The following is a 17,274-nucleotide window of genomic DNA, read 5'->3' as shown; positions in this document are numbered from 1 at the left end:
CTATTTCTTCTCATGTCAATGTTGGTTGTTCATGCCTCTGTAGGAAGTTGTCTATTTCATATACATTGTCTAGTTTACTAGAATATAGTGCTCATAGTATCCTCTCATTACCTCTATTTTGTGTGTGTAGTCAATGGTTATGTCTCCTTTTCCATTTATGATTTTATTTATTTTCATCCCCCCCCCCTTTTGTCAATCTAGCTAAGGGTCCATTGATTTTGTCAAAGAACCAACTTCTGGTCTTATTGATTTTCTTGATTGTTTTCATGTTCTCAATTTTCTTCATTTCTATTCTAATCTTCATTATTTCTTTCCTTTTGTTTGCTTTGGTGTTAGTTCTTGTTCTTTCTCTAGTTCTTCCAAGTGAACAGCTAATTTCTTGAGTTTTGCTCTTCTTTTTTTAATATAGGCAGTTAAAGCAATAAATTTGCCTCTAGGCACTGTCTTTGCTGCATCCCATAAATTTTGATATGCTTGTTTTCATTTTCACTTGCCTCAAGATATTTACTGATTTCTCTTGTAATTTCTTCCTTGAACCACTAGTTGTTTAAGAGTGTGTTGTTTATCCTACCTTTATTTAGGGATTTTCTGCTCTCTGCTTGTTATAGATTTCCAACTTCATTCCCTTATGATCTGAGAAACTGCTTTGTATGATTGAAATCTTTTTAGATTCATTGAGACTTGCTTTGTGACCCAGCATATAGTCTATCCCAGAGAATGATCCATGAACCCCAAGAAAAATGTGTATCCTGGTGTTGTGGGGTGTAATGTTCTGTAAATATCTGTTAAGTCTAGTCTATATATTATATTATTCAAAATCTCTATTTCCTTATTTATCCTCTTTCTAGCTGTTCTATCCATGATGAAAACAAGGAATTGAAGTCTCCAGCTATATGGCTGAGGTATCTACGTCTCCCTTCAGTGTTGTCAGTGTTTGACTCATGTATTTTGGAGCACTCTGGTTGGTGCATAAATATTCATGATTGTTATCTCTTCCTGTTGAATTGTTCCTTTAATACATAGTGTCCTTTTTGTTTCTTTTAATTGTTTTACATTTGAAGTCTAATTGGTTGGATATTAGTATAGCTACTCCTACTCTTTTCTGATTGTTGTTTGCATGAAATATCTTTTCCAAACCTTTCAATTTCAACCTATTTTTGTTCTTGGGTCTAAAATGAGTCTCCCGTAGAGCGCATATAGATGAGTCCTGTTTTTCAATCCTTTCAGTCAGTCTATATCTTTTGATTGGGGAGTTTAATCCGTTAACATTTAACATGTTATTACTGTAAAGACAGTATTTTCTTCTACCATTTTGTCTTTGAATCTTATATGCCATGTCTAATATTTTTCTCTTTTTACCTTTACTGATAGTCTTCATTTCTACACTCTCCTCCAGACTTCTCTCTCCTGCCCTTTCCTATGTGCCTGCAGTGCTCCCTTTAGCATTTCTTGCAGAGCTGATCTCTTAGTCACAAATCCTCTCAGTGATTGTTTGTCTGAAAATGTTTTAATCTCCCCCTCAGTTTTGAAGCAAAATTTTGCTGAATTTTTGCTTGCAGTTTTTCTCCTTTAGAATCTTAGCTATATCATATCACAGCCTTCTGGCCTCCATGGTTTCTGCTGAGAAATCCACACGTAGTCTTATTGAGTTTCTCTTGTATGTGATGAATTGCTTTTCTGTTGCTGCTTTTAAAATTCTCTTGGATCTGTAATTTTATGTCTTTCATAAGAGATGGGAAACTTTCAGTGATTATTTCCTCCTTAGTCTTTCTCCCCTTTTCCCATTTCTTCTCCTTCTGGGATACCTACAACACGTGTGTTCATGTACTCCATGTTGTCATTCAATTCCCAAAGGCATATTTTTCTATTCTTTTCCCTACATTTACTTTAGTGTGTCAGATTTCAGTTTACTAATCCTTCTTCTGCCTTTTCAAATATATTGTTGTAGGCTTGCATTGTTTTTTTCCATCTCTTCTATTTTGCCTTTTATTTCCATAAATTCTGTCATTTGTTTTTTCATGCTCTTGAGTTCTTCTTTTTGTTCACTCAATGTCCTCTTTATATCCTCCCTCAATACATTGATTTGATTTTTGATGAGATTTTCCATGTCTGTTTGAACACCCTGAATTAATTGTTTGAATTCCTGTATCTCATTTGAAGTGTTGGTTTGATCCTTTGTCTGGGCTATATCTTGATTTTCCTAGTACGACTCATTATTTTTTGCTGGTGTCTAGGCATTTGATTTCCTTAATTAGTTATTCTGGAGGTTGTTTTCACTCTTTTATCAAGAGGTGAATGGCTTTGTGCTCTATCTGTTCTTTGATATTCAGTTCAACTTATTCTAGACTTCTAGCACAAGTTCTGTTTAACTGATCAGAATTTTTCAGTTCTTGTTTTTCTGTTTCTTGCCCTGCCTATATGGAGGCATACACTATAATAGGGTACTCTATAATACAAACCAGTCAGATTTTCCCAGAACAGACAGGCCCACATTTCAGATGGAAAGAGTATCTAGTATAAGTTTTACCTGAGGGTAAGACCCAGCAGGTTGTCAGACTTTCCTACTAAGCCTCTAGACTCTGTGCTTTTCCTAATCTTCCCAGCATGTGGTGCTTCTCTGCCTGTGGTTTCCCACTAGCTTAAAGTGATATGGTGTCTCTAATTTCAGCAGATTTTCCTGCCAGGGGCATGGTTGAGCCAGAGGTAGTAGGATGGCTTTAATTGCTTCTGTTTTCCAGTCCCTGGGGCCTGAATTCCTTGAAGGAGGGATTCCACTTGAGCTGGGCCTGTCCACTTTTTCTTGGGGGAGATACACGCTTTAGGGAATTAACTCCTTTTACCTGACTAGTTTCTTTGTCTCTTAGACAAGCTTAATTCTGTCCTTACCTGAGACAGTGCTGTAGCCTGAAAATACTTCCAGTCCTATCTAAATAGCTGTTTAAAGAGTAAAAAAAAAGGAAAAAAATCCTTTTCAGAGCCGGACTCCTGCTGCCTGGGTTTGTCAATCAAGAACTTGAGTTGACATGGCTCTATGTATCCCCTGGCTCTATGTTCCCCTTTTCTTAGGGCCCAGCCCTTTTTCAGGATAAGCCTTTGGTTTATTTTTTTTCCATCAACCCCACCCCCTCTCTGTTTGGGGCAAAAACTCCCAGTTTCTTTAGTGCTTATTCCAGGTTTATCTTTGCTGGGAGCCTGTTTTCAGTAGTCAGAATTTGTCAATTAATTCTGCAGTTGGAGCTTGTTTGAGCTAATCTCTTGCTGCTAGTGAAGTTTGTTTACTTTCCCCTTAGGGCACCAGCTTTCCATGCCATGGTGGAGTGGCATTGGCCTCTGTGGCTTGGAGAACTTATAATTCTCTGTGGGACCTTAGCCATTCCACCTGGTGCAGACTGCTATATGCTGTATATCTGGTCAGTCATGTTTCACCACCCTATTTTCACTGTTTTGGCAAATCCATTTGAAGCACACAAGTTTTTAATTTTGTGGAGGTCCCATTATTTGTTTTTTCTTTCATTACTTGGGCTTTGGGTGTACAGTCTAAGAAACCATTACTTACTACAAGATAATGAAGATGCTCCCCTACTTTATCTTCTAGGAGTTTTATGGTCCTGGCTCTTCTATTTAGGTCTTTGGTCAATTTTAAGTTCATTTTTGTACAAGGTAAGGGTCTTTGTTTATTCTTCTGCGTATGGATACCCAATTCTCTCAGCACAATTTGAAGAGACTGTTGGCATGTGAACTTTATATATAGCTGATTACACCTGTGGTTGGCTAAGGGAAGTACCTTCCTCGATAAGCAAGGCATAAAAGAGAGGTCAGAAAACAGCTCAGCAGCCTAGCATGCCACAGCTCAGCACTCAGAGACCACTCAGACCCAGACATTTGGAGATTCAAAAAGGAACTGCCCCAAGGAAAGCTGTTTGAACCAGAAGTTGGGGGAATGGATCCACCTGTGTGTGTGGAAGTAGGTGAGTTGCCCCCTAGAGGCAGAGGGTGGGCCTTCTGTCTTGATGTGCAGGAAAAATTCAGGCCTTGGAGAGGGTGGAGTACATTCCTCAGGTATTAGAGGGAGCCTGGCTACCACTCCAGTGCTCTGAAGGAGTTAAGTGTGTGCCCTGGACATGGTACAGAATCCAGGTGCCATCCAGATTCTTGAGGAGGGTGGGGTCAATAAAAGGTGATCATGTCAATGTTCCCCAAGTTTGCAACCTTCATCCCACTATTTGGAGAGGACAGGGCTACTGTGGAGGCCCTTGGAAAGGATGGGACTCCCACTTTCTAAAATCGTGAGGATGACTGACTCTCAGACTTTGTAATCTAGTGGAGTTTGCCCTGCAAGTTTCAGAATTGTTTAAGTCCAGTGACCCATGTTTTCCTTCCAATATATCCCTATGGCAATGGGATTGTTTATCCAGTGACTGTCCTTCTTTGTATATTGGGAGAAGACAACTTGCTTTAGGTTCACAGGCTCACAGTCAGAGTAGAATTTTTCTGTAGGACAGACCATGACTGTAGCTGTATTTGTATTGTTACTGAAACGGTTTAAGACTTTTGTGATATTGTGTTAGAATGAAAGTATTTTTGCATATTGAAAGAACATGTCTTTTGGGGGTCCAGAAGGTGGAATGTGGCAATTTGAAACTATTAGGTACCCCAGAAAAGCTCCAATTTTGTGGGGCAGATGCATTGATTAGTGTGGGAAACTTTGGATTGTTTCCACAGCAATGTGACATACCCAATTGTTGGTGTGAATTTTTGATTAGATGGAGGTGTGACTCTGCCCAATTAAGGGGAGTCTTGATTAGTTTACTGGAGTCCTTTAAAAGGGGAAACATTTTGGAGAATGTAGAGAGCCAACAGAGCCAACACAAGACCCAGACATTTGAAGATGCGGAAAGAAAATGCCCCCAGCGAAGCTGTTGGAAGCCAGAAACCAAAAGTCCCCAGAATACAGCAGCCACGTGCCTTTCCAGCTGACAGAGGTGTTCAGGATCCATTGGCCTTTTGTGAGTCAAGGTATTTTTAACTGAATGCCTTAGTTCGGATATTTCTATGTCCTGAGAACTGTAAACTTGCAACTTAATAAATTCTCTTTTTAAAAGCCATTCCATTTCTTATATATTGCATTCTGGCAGCTAAGCAAACCAAAACACTTACTTTTGTCTTTCTTTTTATCCCTTTAGTTACCCTTACTGCTTATTTTCATTTCTAAACTCTCCTCCAAACTTCTTTCTCCTTTCATTCTGCTGACCTCTCCTTGGTAATTTTCATAGAACTGGCCTCTTGTTAATGAACTCTGTATGCTTCTGTTAACTTGTGTATATTTTAAATTCTCCATTTTTTTCCTTTTACATGGGCAGGCACTGGAAAGTGAACTTGGGTCTCCAGCATGGCAGGTAGGAACTCTGCCACTAAGCCACCCTTGCCTACCTTCTCCCTCATTTTCAAAAGACAGTTTTTCCAGGTAAAGATTTTAATGCCTGGCCTTTTTTTTTCTTTCAATACCTTAAATATATACCACTGCCTTCTTGCCTCCTTGGTTTCTAATGAGAAATTGACACAATTTTATTGTGGTTCCTTTATATGTTGATGAACTGCTTTTCTTTTGCTACTTTCAGGATTCTCTCTTTATCTTTGGCATTTGGCACTCTGAATTCTATGAGCCTTGGAGTAGGCCTATTAGATTTTATTCTGTTTGGAGTATGTTGCATTTCTTGGACATGTATATTTATGTTCTTCATGAGAATTGGGAAATTTTTGGCCATTATTTCTCTCAAATATTCTTTCTTCCCCTTTACCCTTCTCTTCTTCTTCAGAGACAGCCATGATGTATATGTTTGCATGCTTCATACCAGAGACCCTGCTCAAATTTTTTCCATTCTTTTCTCTATCTGTCTCTTCTGTCTATGAAATTTCAATTGTCATCTCTTCTATTTCCTGGTTCTTTCTTCTGCCTGTTCAAATCTGCTATTGTATGACTCTAGGGTATTTTTAACCTTTTCTATTGTGCCTTTCATTCCTATCATTTCAATTATGCTTGTTTTCATACTTCCAATTTCTTCTTTTTGTTCACCCAATTTCTTCTTATTATACTTCATCTCTTTAGGCATATTTTCCTCCATCTCCTTGAATTGATTTAGGAGATTTGTTTGAAAGCCTTTGATAAGTTATTCCAAATTCTGTGTCTCCCCTGAGGTTTTAGTTTGTTCTTTGACTGAGCCATATCTTTCCTTTACTTAATATGACTTGTGATATTTTGCTGATGTCTAGGCATGTGATTAGCAGGCTGAGTTTACTTTGAAATTCAGTTTCACTCTCTTACCTATGGTTTTATTGTTGATTGGCTTTGTGTAAGACTCTTTTTAGACACTTGGCTCAAGTTATTCTAGACATTTAGAATTGCCTATGTTTAACTAATAAGATGTTTTCAGCTCTTCATCTGATTCTTTCCCTGGGTGTGCAGTACAATATTTAAGATTGCACAATTTGTGCAGTTGTTTCACCCCCCTGGGGAAAGCTTCCCTTCCTCTGTTCCTTCTCTGTGAATTTTGATCTGTTCTGTGTGTTTTGTTTTGCATCTTTTTTTTTTTTTTCACTCCCCTTTCATTGCCTCTAATAGCTTTTGTCTGGAGGACAAATTCTGGAGGAAGATCACCTCAGAGTAGACTTTCTAAAGTCAGTATTTCCAAGCCAAAGCAGGGCTAGGGGCCAATAAAGGGGCACAGACCAGTTCCAAAGCACCCTGGGGAGAGAGTCAGAAAACACATCAAAACCTTTTTAACAGCTCCCTGAAGTTGCACTTTCCTGGCTTGCCCAACGGGGGTACTTTCCAGCAAACTGTTCCCCACAGCCCTAACGAGGGATCTTATCTTTAAGCCTCTACTGCCTTCATGCCTGTTGAGGGTGGGGTTAAAAAAAATGGCCATGGTTGTCGCTGTCTGGGGCAGCCTAAAACAGTGGTTCAGAGCTGGGACCCACCAATCTAAATTCACTGATCTAAAGCATGATCAGTACTTGGCTGCCACCTGCCATTTTGTTGAGGAAGAGAACTTTCACCTCCCTCTCTATCTGCAGCATCCAGCCAAGGACAGGATCTGAGGTGGGCACCAGCAGCTGCTGTGGAGCAAGTTATTCACAGTTTTTTTTTTTACCGCTGTTTCTCATCCTGTTCTCTGGATGCTGCACAGTGCTCTCCTGGCCTTCAGAGTCCCAGAACAGTTGTTTCAGACACTTTCTGCCTATCCACTGGCTGTTTTTATAAGAGGCATGAATCCTGTAGCTCCCTACTCCATCATCTTTCTCAGAAGTTCTTAGCTACAGAAATTTTAAAATTTATATTTTAGTTTTTTCTTTTGCATAGGCAATAAATTTTACATAACTTGAAATCAGATATTTGTCTTTTGTTAGGTCTATGGTCAGCAAATATTTTCTCTAAGTCTTCAGCTTGCTTTTTCAACCCCTTAACAGGATCTTCAACAAGGTAATGTTTTTAATTTTGTAGTCCAATTTATCAATTTTTTCTTTTATAAATTATGATTTTGGCCTCATGCTTGAGAATTTTTTATCTAGCTGGAGGTTCCCAAAATTTTCTCCATTTTTTCCTAAAAGTTATATAATTTTATGTTTTTCACTTAAGTGCATGATTTATTTTGAGTTCATTTTTGTATAAGGGGTGAACTGTAGGTTGAGGATCTTTTTTTTTTTTTTTGGCCCCCTATTGATGTTCAATTGCTGCACCACTATTTATTAGAAAGGCTATCTTTTCCCCATTGAAATTATTCTACACCTATGTAAAAAATCAGGGGTGCATTTGGGTGTGTTTACTTCTGGGTTCTCTATTCTGTTCTATTGATTTATGTTTATCTCTCCATCACAACTACTCAGTCTTGATTACTGTAGTTTTATCATAAGTCTTGGAATAAAATAGGTGTATTCCTCTCACTTTATTCTTCTCTGTTAAGATTTTTAAAAGATATTTTAGAACCTGTGTTCTTCCATATAAATTACAGAATAAGCTTGACCACGCCTACAAAAATCCTTGCTGAGATTTTGATAGGATTGCATTAAACTTTTGGCTCAGTTTGGGATAGAACTGACATCTCTACTCTGTTGAGTATTTCCATTTATTTAGTTCTTTGATTTCTTTCATAAGTACTTTAGAGTCTTCAGCATGTGAATCCTCTACTTGATTGGATAGATTTATACCTAAGTTTTTGTTTGTTTGTTTGTTTGATTTTATGTTTGGGGTGATTGTAAATGTGATTGCCTTTTAAATTTTGGTTTCCACATGTCCATTGCTAGTATTTAGACATATAATAGATTTTCATATGTTTATCTTTATCATGTAACCTTAACACAATCCCTTCTCTGTTCTAGAAATTTTTTGCTAGGTTCTTTGGGATTTGTTACTTAGGCAATCATGCCATATGCAAATAGGATCATTTTTATTTCTTCATTTCCAGTTTGGATGTCTTTTATTTCCATTACTTCCCTTATGGCACTGGCTAAAAATTCCAGCACTATGTTGAGTGAGAGGTGACAGAAGACATGCTTGCCTTTTTTTTGTAAAAATTAGGGGAGAGTACTCAGTCTTTCACCATTAAGTATAATATTAGTTGCAGCAATTTTTTTTTTTTTAGTAGATTTTCTTTGTCAACTTGAGGAAGTTCTTCTATATTCCTGTTCTAGTTTGCTAGCTGCCAGAATGCAATATACCAGAAAAAATGGCTTTTAAAAAGAGAAATTTAATAAGTTGCTAGTTTACGGTTCTAAGGCCGAGAAAATGTCCCAATTAAAGCAAGTCTATAGAAATGTCTAATCAAAGGCATCCATCCAGGGAAAGATACCTTGGTTCAAGAAGGCCGATGAAGTTCAGGGTTTCTCTCTCAAGTGAGAAGGCACATGGCGAACACAGGGCTTCTCTCTCAGCTGGAAGGGCACATGGCAAATATGGTGCCACCTGCTAGCTTCTTCTCCTGGCTTCCGGTTTCACAAAGTTCTCCGAGAGGAGAGCTTCATCTCTAAAGGTCGTTGGCTCGTAGACTCTCTGCTTCATGGTGCTGCAGCATTCTCTGCTCTCTCTGAATCTCTTTCATTCTCCAAAATGTTTCCTCTTTTATAGGACTCCAGAAACTTATCAAGACCCACCCAAATGGGTGGAGACATGTTGTCACGTAATCCAGTTTAACAACCACTCTTGATTAAATCACATCTCCTGGGAGATGATCTGATTACAGTTTCAAACATACAGTATTGAATAGAGATTATTCTGCCTTTATGAAATGGGATTTAGATTAAAATATGACTTTTCTAGGGGACATACATCCTTCCAAACCAGCACAATTTCCATTTTTCTGTGAGATTTTTTTATTACCATGAATATGTGTTGAATTTTGTGAAATGCTTTCTTTGCATCATATGAGAATATCATGGTTTTTTTCTTCTTTATCCTGCCATGACGGTTGATTACACTGAATGATTTTTGAGTATTCAACCTACCTTGTTTCCCTGGAATAAATTCCATTTGTTTGTGGCATGTTGTTCTTTTTAAATATTGCTGATTTCTGCTTGCTAATATTTTGTTAAGGATTTTTGTATTACTGTTCATGAGAGATATTGATTAAAAGATTTCTTTTTTTTTGTACTGTTTGGTTTTAATATCAAGGTAATACTAGCTTTGTAAAATGAATTGAGATGTGTTCACTCCTCTTCTATTTTTTGGAGAGATTGTCCAGAACAGGTGTTAATTCTTTAAATGTGTAGCAGAATTCACCAGTGAAACCATCTAGATCTGGAGATCATTTTTTGGAAGTTTAAAAATTATAAATTCAATTTTCTTAATAGTTATAGGGCTGGTCAAATGATCTATTTCATAATCAGTGATATGTGGTAGTTTGTAATTTTTTTTGAAGAATTGGCCTATTTCCTTTACGTTGTCAAATTTATGTATATAGAGTTGTTCATAGCACTTCCTTATTATCTTTTTGATATCTTCAAGATCTGTAGTTGTAGCCCCTGTATCATTTCTGATTTTGGTTGTTTTAGTTTCTTAGGCAGCTTAAACAAAAAGCATGAAATAGGTTGGCTACAGTTTTGAGGCTAAAAGAAAGTCTAAACAAGGTATCATGAAGGAAATGCTTTCTCCCTGAAGCCTGTGGAATTTTGGGGCTGGGCTGCTGGAAATCCTTGGCTCCTCTGTCACATGGCAAGGCACGTGGCCTGTCTCCTGGTCTCTTCCTTCTCTTCCAGTTTCTGTTAATGTCTAGTCTCTTGTTTCCAGTGGCTTTCTCTCTCTGTCTGAATTTTCACTTCTCTCATACAGGACTCCAATATTAAGATTAAGGCCGTCCTGATTGAGGTGCGCTGTATCTTCTTAAGTGAAGTAACCTCATCAAAAGGTCCTATGTACAATGGGTTCACACTCACAAGAATGGGTTAGATTTAAGAACACATTTCTCTGGGATGCATACAGCTTCAAATCACCACATTGGTCATTTATGTCTTCTCTTGTTTTTCTTAGTCTTTCTAGAGGTTTGTCAGTTTTATTAATTCTTTCAAAAAACCAACTTTTTATTCAATTGATTTTTCTTTTCAATTTCATTGATTTCTGATCTTATCTTTATTTTCTTCCTTCTTTTTGCTTTGGATTTATATTGTTCTTCTTTGTCAAGCTTTTTGGAGTGGGAGCTTAGATTATTAATACGAGATTTTCATATTTTCTAACATATGTATTTAGTGCTATAAATTTCCCCTTTAGAACTGCTTTATTACCTGTGTCCCATAACTTTTGCCATGTTTTATTTTTGTTTTCATTAAGTTAAATGTATTTTTTTTTAATTTCCCTTAAGGCTTTCTCTTTGACCCATGGATTATTTAGAAGCGTGCTCTTTAGTGTCCCAGTGTTTGGAGATTTTCCAGCTATCTTTTTGTATTGATTGTTTTATTTTGTTTTGTTTTATTCCATTGTGGTTGATAAGATGCTCTGTATGATTTCTTTTACATTTGTTGACATTTGTTTGATAAAAGGTGGTCTGTCTTGGTTTATGTGTCATGTGCCCTTGAAAAGATCTGTGTATTTTGTTCTTGGGCAGAGTGTTCTATAAATATAAATTAGATCCTGTTAGCTCATGGTGGTATTGAGTTCTTCTGTATCCTTGCTGACTAATTGTCTGACTGTTCTATCAATTATTAATGGAGGGGAGTTGAAGTTCCAACTACAGTTCTCTCTCCTCTCAGTTCTAACAGTTTTTAATTTACATATTTTCCAGCTCTGCTGTTTGGTGTACACACATTGCTATGTTTTCTTGGTGGGTTGACTGTTTATCATTATAAAATTTCCATCTCTGCCTCTTAATTTTTTTAAAACTTTTGCTCTGAAATCTTCTTTATCTGATACTGCAGATGCCCTTGTTTTGTTTTGATCAATGCTTGCATGTTTTATCTTTTTCCATTCTTTTACTTTCAACCTACCTATATTCTTATATTTAAAATCAATTCCTTTTAGACAGCATATAGTTGATGATGATATTTTTATTCCATTCTTCGAATCACGTTTATTAAATATATAATTATATATACAATTATAAATGTAATCATAATTACAATTAATGTAATTATTGATATGCTAGGTCTTAAGCCTGTCATTTTATTATTTTTTAAATATATTTTCTCTTATCTTGCATTCCTGTGTGTTATTTGAACATTTTTTTAGAATTTTATTTTGATTTATTTGTATTTTTTTGAGTATGTTTCTTTGCATAACTTTTTTAATGGCTGATTTAGGTATTACACTATTATACATAACTTCTCATGGTGCAGTGGTATCATCATTCTATCAGTTCAAGCGACATATAGAAACTTTCTCACCCTTTTATAACTGTCTAAAGTATTTCCTCTATAAACATTTAAACCTACACTATATAGTTTTATATTTGCTTTGCCTGTCAAACATTACTTAGAAAATCCTAGAGGAGAAGGAAAGTCATTGCATTCACCTATAATTTTGCTTACTGTGCTTTTTCTTCCTAATGGGTTAAGTTTCATTCTTTTGTTTCCTTTCTGCTTAGAGAACTTCCTCTAGCCTTTCTTAGGGTAGTCGTGCTGATGACAAATTCTCTTAATTTTCCATCATCTTGCAATGTCTTCACTGTTCCTTCGATCCTGAAAGATATTTTTGCCATGTATAGGATTCTGTATTGACAGTTATCTTCTTGCAGCACTTGAGAAAATGAACCGCTTTGTCCTGGCCTTCATCTGCTGTCAGTAGATTTTTTGCCCCACCCGTATGTATTGTTTCTCTCCCATTCCAAGAGTTTTTCTTTGTCTTTAGTTTTCGAAAGTTTGACGATGATGTTTCTTGATGTGAATTTCTCTTTGCTCAATTTCTTGAATCTGTAGGTTTATGTCTTTTCAAATTTGGGGAGTTTTCAGCTATTATTTCTTCATGTATTTTTTCAGCATCATCCTCTTTTCCTCTTCTGCAAAGATGTTGGTGACCTGAACGTGACATCTTTTCACTGTTCCAGGCTTCTGCCTGCAGGAGAAATTCTTTGATTCTCTGAATGATTCTGGGATCCTGAGTTGGTCTGTCTCATCAGGAAGATTCAGTGCCCAGCCCTACTGTCTTTTAAGTTTTGTGGGCCTGTGTATGTTGGTTTGTGTGTGGGTGTGGGTGTGGGTGTGAAGAGAGGAGTATTGAGGGTGGGAGAGGGTGTAGATTTTTTTCCTTAATCTTTCCCAGGGCAGAATAGTAAGCCAATACTGTCATGCAAACATAATCTTCTTACCTTGAAACATAGCTGGGTAAATCTCCCTGTTCTTTAATAAAAGCATAAATATGTGATCTCTAAACATGTTTACATGCCAATATTTAGAAACATACTAAGATATTAATATTAATAATATAATATTAATACCTTAATTAAGAAAAATTAATAATGATCACAGTTTGTTGATCTCATTTGATTTAATGATAGGGAAATATGTAACTTGGTAGTGTCAGGGGGCTCTCAGGCCCTACAGAGGGGAGTTTCCTGAATTTCTCCTCGAGTGAACCTGGGACCATTTTTGCAAGTCAATTATTCAGAGCCCCAGACTTTATCTTCCCATAGAAACACATCCTCAGAGAATCCTGGAAATAATCAGAATATTATCATACCAAATTATAATTGTATACTTACTTGTCTCCCTTATTCATTGACTTTAAATACTTTGAGGGCGGGATTGATTCTTCTCTGTCTTTGGTTTGCCAGCACCTAACACAGTGTCTGATATGTAATGTGTATTCAATAAGTCAGAATTTGATTGGAAGTGATCTTGAAAACAACCTAATTCTATCCATTGTTAGGGGGAAGACTCGTTCCTCATCATGATGTTTCATTCGGAATGGAAGAAGCTCTATAGCTATTATATCCCTAGTCTTGATTGATCAAATAAATCAATCAAGTAGCATCATTTAAAAATTGGAATGAAAATAGTGTAAAAAATATGAAATCTATAATTATTTAAGGTTCTGCTTTATGAGCAGGGGGTAAACATGACACAAAGTCATTAGGTCAAATACCACCTTTGGACATTGTTTTAGATGAAGACTTTCATGATATATTAATTTACTGTTTAGGAATTTTAAATAGTTAGGAGGAAATAAATAACAATGTAGGTTCAAATTATGCTGCTAGGTAAAAAAGCTGTCATAGATTATTAAAATTACATCATGAAAGTAGTCAAATTAGGCAAAAATTTAAAGAAGACTACTTGGTAATATCTCTGTTCAATAACACTTTCCTTCTTATTTATTCAGTGTCTTCTATGTGCCAGGCACTATGCTGTGATCTTAGCATACACTTGAGCAAGAAAAAGGTAATTCCTGCTTTTATAGATGTCACATCTTTGTGTCATGTTTACCCCATGCTCATAAAGCAGAACCTAAAGACAGAAAAAGCAAGTGTATAAATAATCAAATAAGTAAATCATAAGAAGTCAACAATTTCATAGGGTAAATTCTATAAAGGAGAGCAACAAGGTATTATAACTGAAGATAATACTAGAGGATACGAGAACCAGTTCACACACAGGCTAATGGAAAAGTAATAAGTCTCCTGCCATAAAAGTACATCAGCAGGCGGTGCAAGGGGAGTTCAATGGTAGAATTTTCACCTGCCATGTGGGAGACCTGGGTTAAATTCCTGGTCCATGCACTTCCCCAAAAAAACAAACAAGCAAAACAAACAAACAAAAATAAACAAACATCCCTATTCTCCCTCCAGCCCCTCATGAGCAGTGCTGTACCTGGCTGCACTTTCCCACAACAGTTTAAGGAGCACAGAGCACCTGCTCCAGTGCAGACGGCTCATTCCCCAGAGGAAAATGAGGGTGTCTAGGTGGAGCATGCCCAATCTAATTCTCATATGAGAGTCTCTCCTTCTCCCTTGGATAAGAATATAATGGAACATATATATATATATATACACACACACAAACTAAACTACTTCCTCCAGCTTTCCAGAAACAATTGGCTCCATCTTTGTGCCTTCATCTTATTTCACAATTTGCAATGGGGGCAGAGAAGAAGGGTGCTACTAATTGAGCCCTCTTGAAAACCCTAGCTCTCATCTCTTATTTACAGATGAAGGAATAGAGGCAGAAAGAAGTAAAGCTTAAATTAACAAAATTCAGTGGTAGTTTTTGAGAATCCTTTACACACAAGTTTATGTATTGTGAGGGACACCCAAATAATCACAATTTGGGGAAGTTTCCCATGAAACTTATAATTTAGTGACCTGTCCAAGGTCCCGCACTAATACTGGCAGAGCTGGAACTAAGAAATGCTTACTCCGGTGAGGTTTACACTACGTTCTCTCCTTTTTTTGCTGTTCTCTTTCCTCCTTTCTTTTCTATCCTCTTTTTTACTCATATAACTAAGAATTAAATAGACTTTCTATACTAACTCTAGAACTGAATTTGCTCTGTTTCTGTGAGAGATATTCCTGAAATCACAGATGTTACTTCTCTGACCTCCCTCTCCTCTGCATATAGTAGGGGCCCATTGAAGCTCTTTAAGTTGGGTGGTAAAATGGTTTTTGGATGGGGGTTGGAGAAGGACCCTGATTTGTAGTGTTTGCCAATTTCCATAGGGTAAATACTCCCACTATAGGTGATTTCAAGCTTCCAATGATTTCACAACTGGCTGAAAAATTTCCTGAAAATTTAGCAGTTAGCTCTTATGAGCCAGATAAAGGCTGACTTCAGAAGGCCTAACCTGCAAGCTCTTCTCTCCTACTCTCTATTTTAGCACTGCGTGGTGAGTGTTATAGGAACAACGTGAGGTACATCCATGGGGATTAGGACACTCCTTCCGGAGGGGTCTGTATCTACATTGAAGTCTGAGGAACATAAATGGGAGGCAGCGGTTGAGAAGAATGCTCAGTGTAAAGGGACTGGTTGCATTACAGGTTCAAATGATGAAAACAAAAAGCAGGATGGGAGTGTGGACTTAGAAGTGACTCAGTAAGGCTAAGGGCAGTCGTCACCTCCCTCCTGAGCTCTAGGTCCACATATCCAACCTCCTATGGACCTCTCCACATGGACATGCCAGGCCCACCATAGTCAGTGTGTCCCAAAGTAAGCTCATCTTTTTCTCCCCACCTTCCTCTTCCTTGGCTTGGTCATCAGTACTTACAGTATTTTACTTCTATGCCTGGATAATATTTTAAGATATTAACTTATGATTGTTTTCACGTTGTATTTATCCTTTGTTTCATCAGGGGAGGTCTGTGGCAGGGCATAAAGGAGCTGCCTGCGGAACATTCTCCTTTCTGGCTTTTTCTGCCAATGGCCTGAGCTCCTGAGAGGGGCAGAGTTTGTTAGTAAAGGCAAAGTAGAGTGGGAAAAACAGGCAGAGAAGACGAAGACCTGCCAAAGAAGAAATCTTCTGGGATCTGGAAAGGAAAGGGATAGGTCTGTGTGTTCCAGGGAAGAGGGATTTGAGCATGAAGTCCTTGGAGAATAGGAAGGGAGGTGACAAGACCCTAACTGTAAATGACAGAGGATGTGTGAAGCTTATCAGGATGGTCCCTGACCTAGGAAATATTCTCTGGCCCCAAACATGGTGATGGAGCAGGAGAGAGCTGAGGAGCTATAGGGCAGGGCCATCCCATAGAGTTGGACAAGTTGTGTACGGTAGCACGTAGCTGTAGCTTCTGTACACAGATAAGTATTAACCAAACCCCATCCCCTACAATTATCAACCACCCATATTCTGGCAATGCATAGGCTCTTGGAACTTTGACCTTACCCGAGAAGGGGATTTGAGGAATTTAAGAAAGACTGAGGCCTTGAGATAGAAATAAAATTGCATGCTGATCCTGGCCTGTTTGCCTGCCTTTAGATTCATTTCTTGCCCTTTTCCTATTTTGCTCTGTATTGCAGAGGGGCTGGCTGCTGCAGGCTGTTTCTCTGGCTCCTTGGCAGCTGGTCTCCAGGTTTGGCCAATGGTAGGCCCTGGCAGGAGACTGAAGAACAGGAGAAGAGGAGAATCTATAGTACCATAGAGGGCTTCCCTCTCAGGCTGTGGCATCTGTGGCATTGGCTTCCAGCAGTGGCTGACTCCTGGCCCTAGAGCTCCAGCAACCCTGCCTCCTCCCTTTGTTTCTACAGCTAGGGTTGATGTTGGTAGTTTCTGTTTAACTTTTGAGTCCTTCCATCACTGGTGTTACCAATTCCTTGCATTAAATTCTCTTGTTGTAGATATTTGAAGTGGTCTCTATTTTTTCTGGTTAGATACTGCCAGAAACAAGTTGGTTTATATTGAAAAAGGCAATGTGGTAGTCCTTGCACAAATGACTTTGTTGTCCACATTTTATATCCTCTGTCTTGTTAACCAAATCCACCTAGTCTGTTCTCTCAAACTGGCTGTTTGCAGGGAGATCCTATTTACATCAACGTATAATCCACAACACAGACATTTTTCAAGTGATTTTCTGAAAATGATGCCTTGAGGCAAGGTGTAAATTACACAAGGGGGCACTTGAGATGGAGTGTCTGACCCTCCCCAGGTTCAGAAAACCTTTTAGAATACAAGATCTATTCTATTTTGGATCTAATCCTTTATAAACATGCCCTTCTTAAAAAAGTGGGTTGATGAGGTCTTCATAGAACATGGAAAAGCTCTGGGAAGGATTTCTGCATCAGTTCCAACCCCCTGTCCCACCTCTCTCAGCTACAGCCCTTGCAACCTACACGCTTTCTTTCAGTCACAAGTCTTTAGGTGTTTATTCC

This window comes from Tamandua tetradactyla, chromosome 21, assembly GCF_023851605.1.
Source record: "Tamandua tetradactyla isolate mTamTet1 chromosome 21, mTamTet1.pri, whole genome shotgun sequence".
NCBI classification, from domain to species: Eukaryota; Metazoa; Chordata; class Mammalia; order Pilosa; family Myrmecophagidae; genus Tamandua; species Tamandua tetradactyla.
This window is presented reverse-complemented; position numbering follows the sequence as displayed.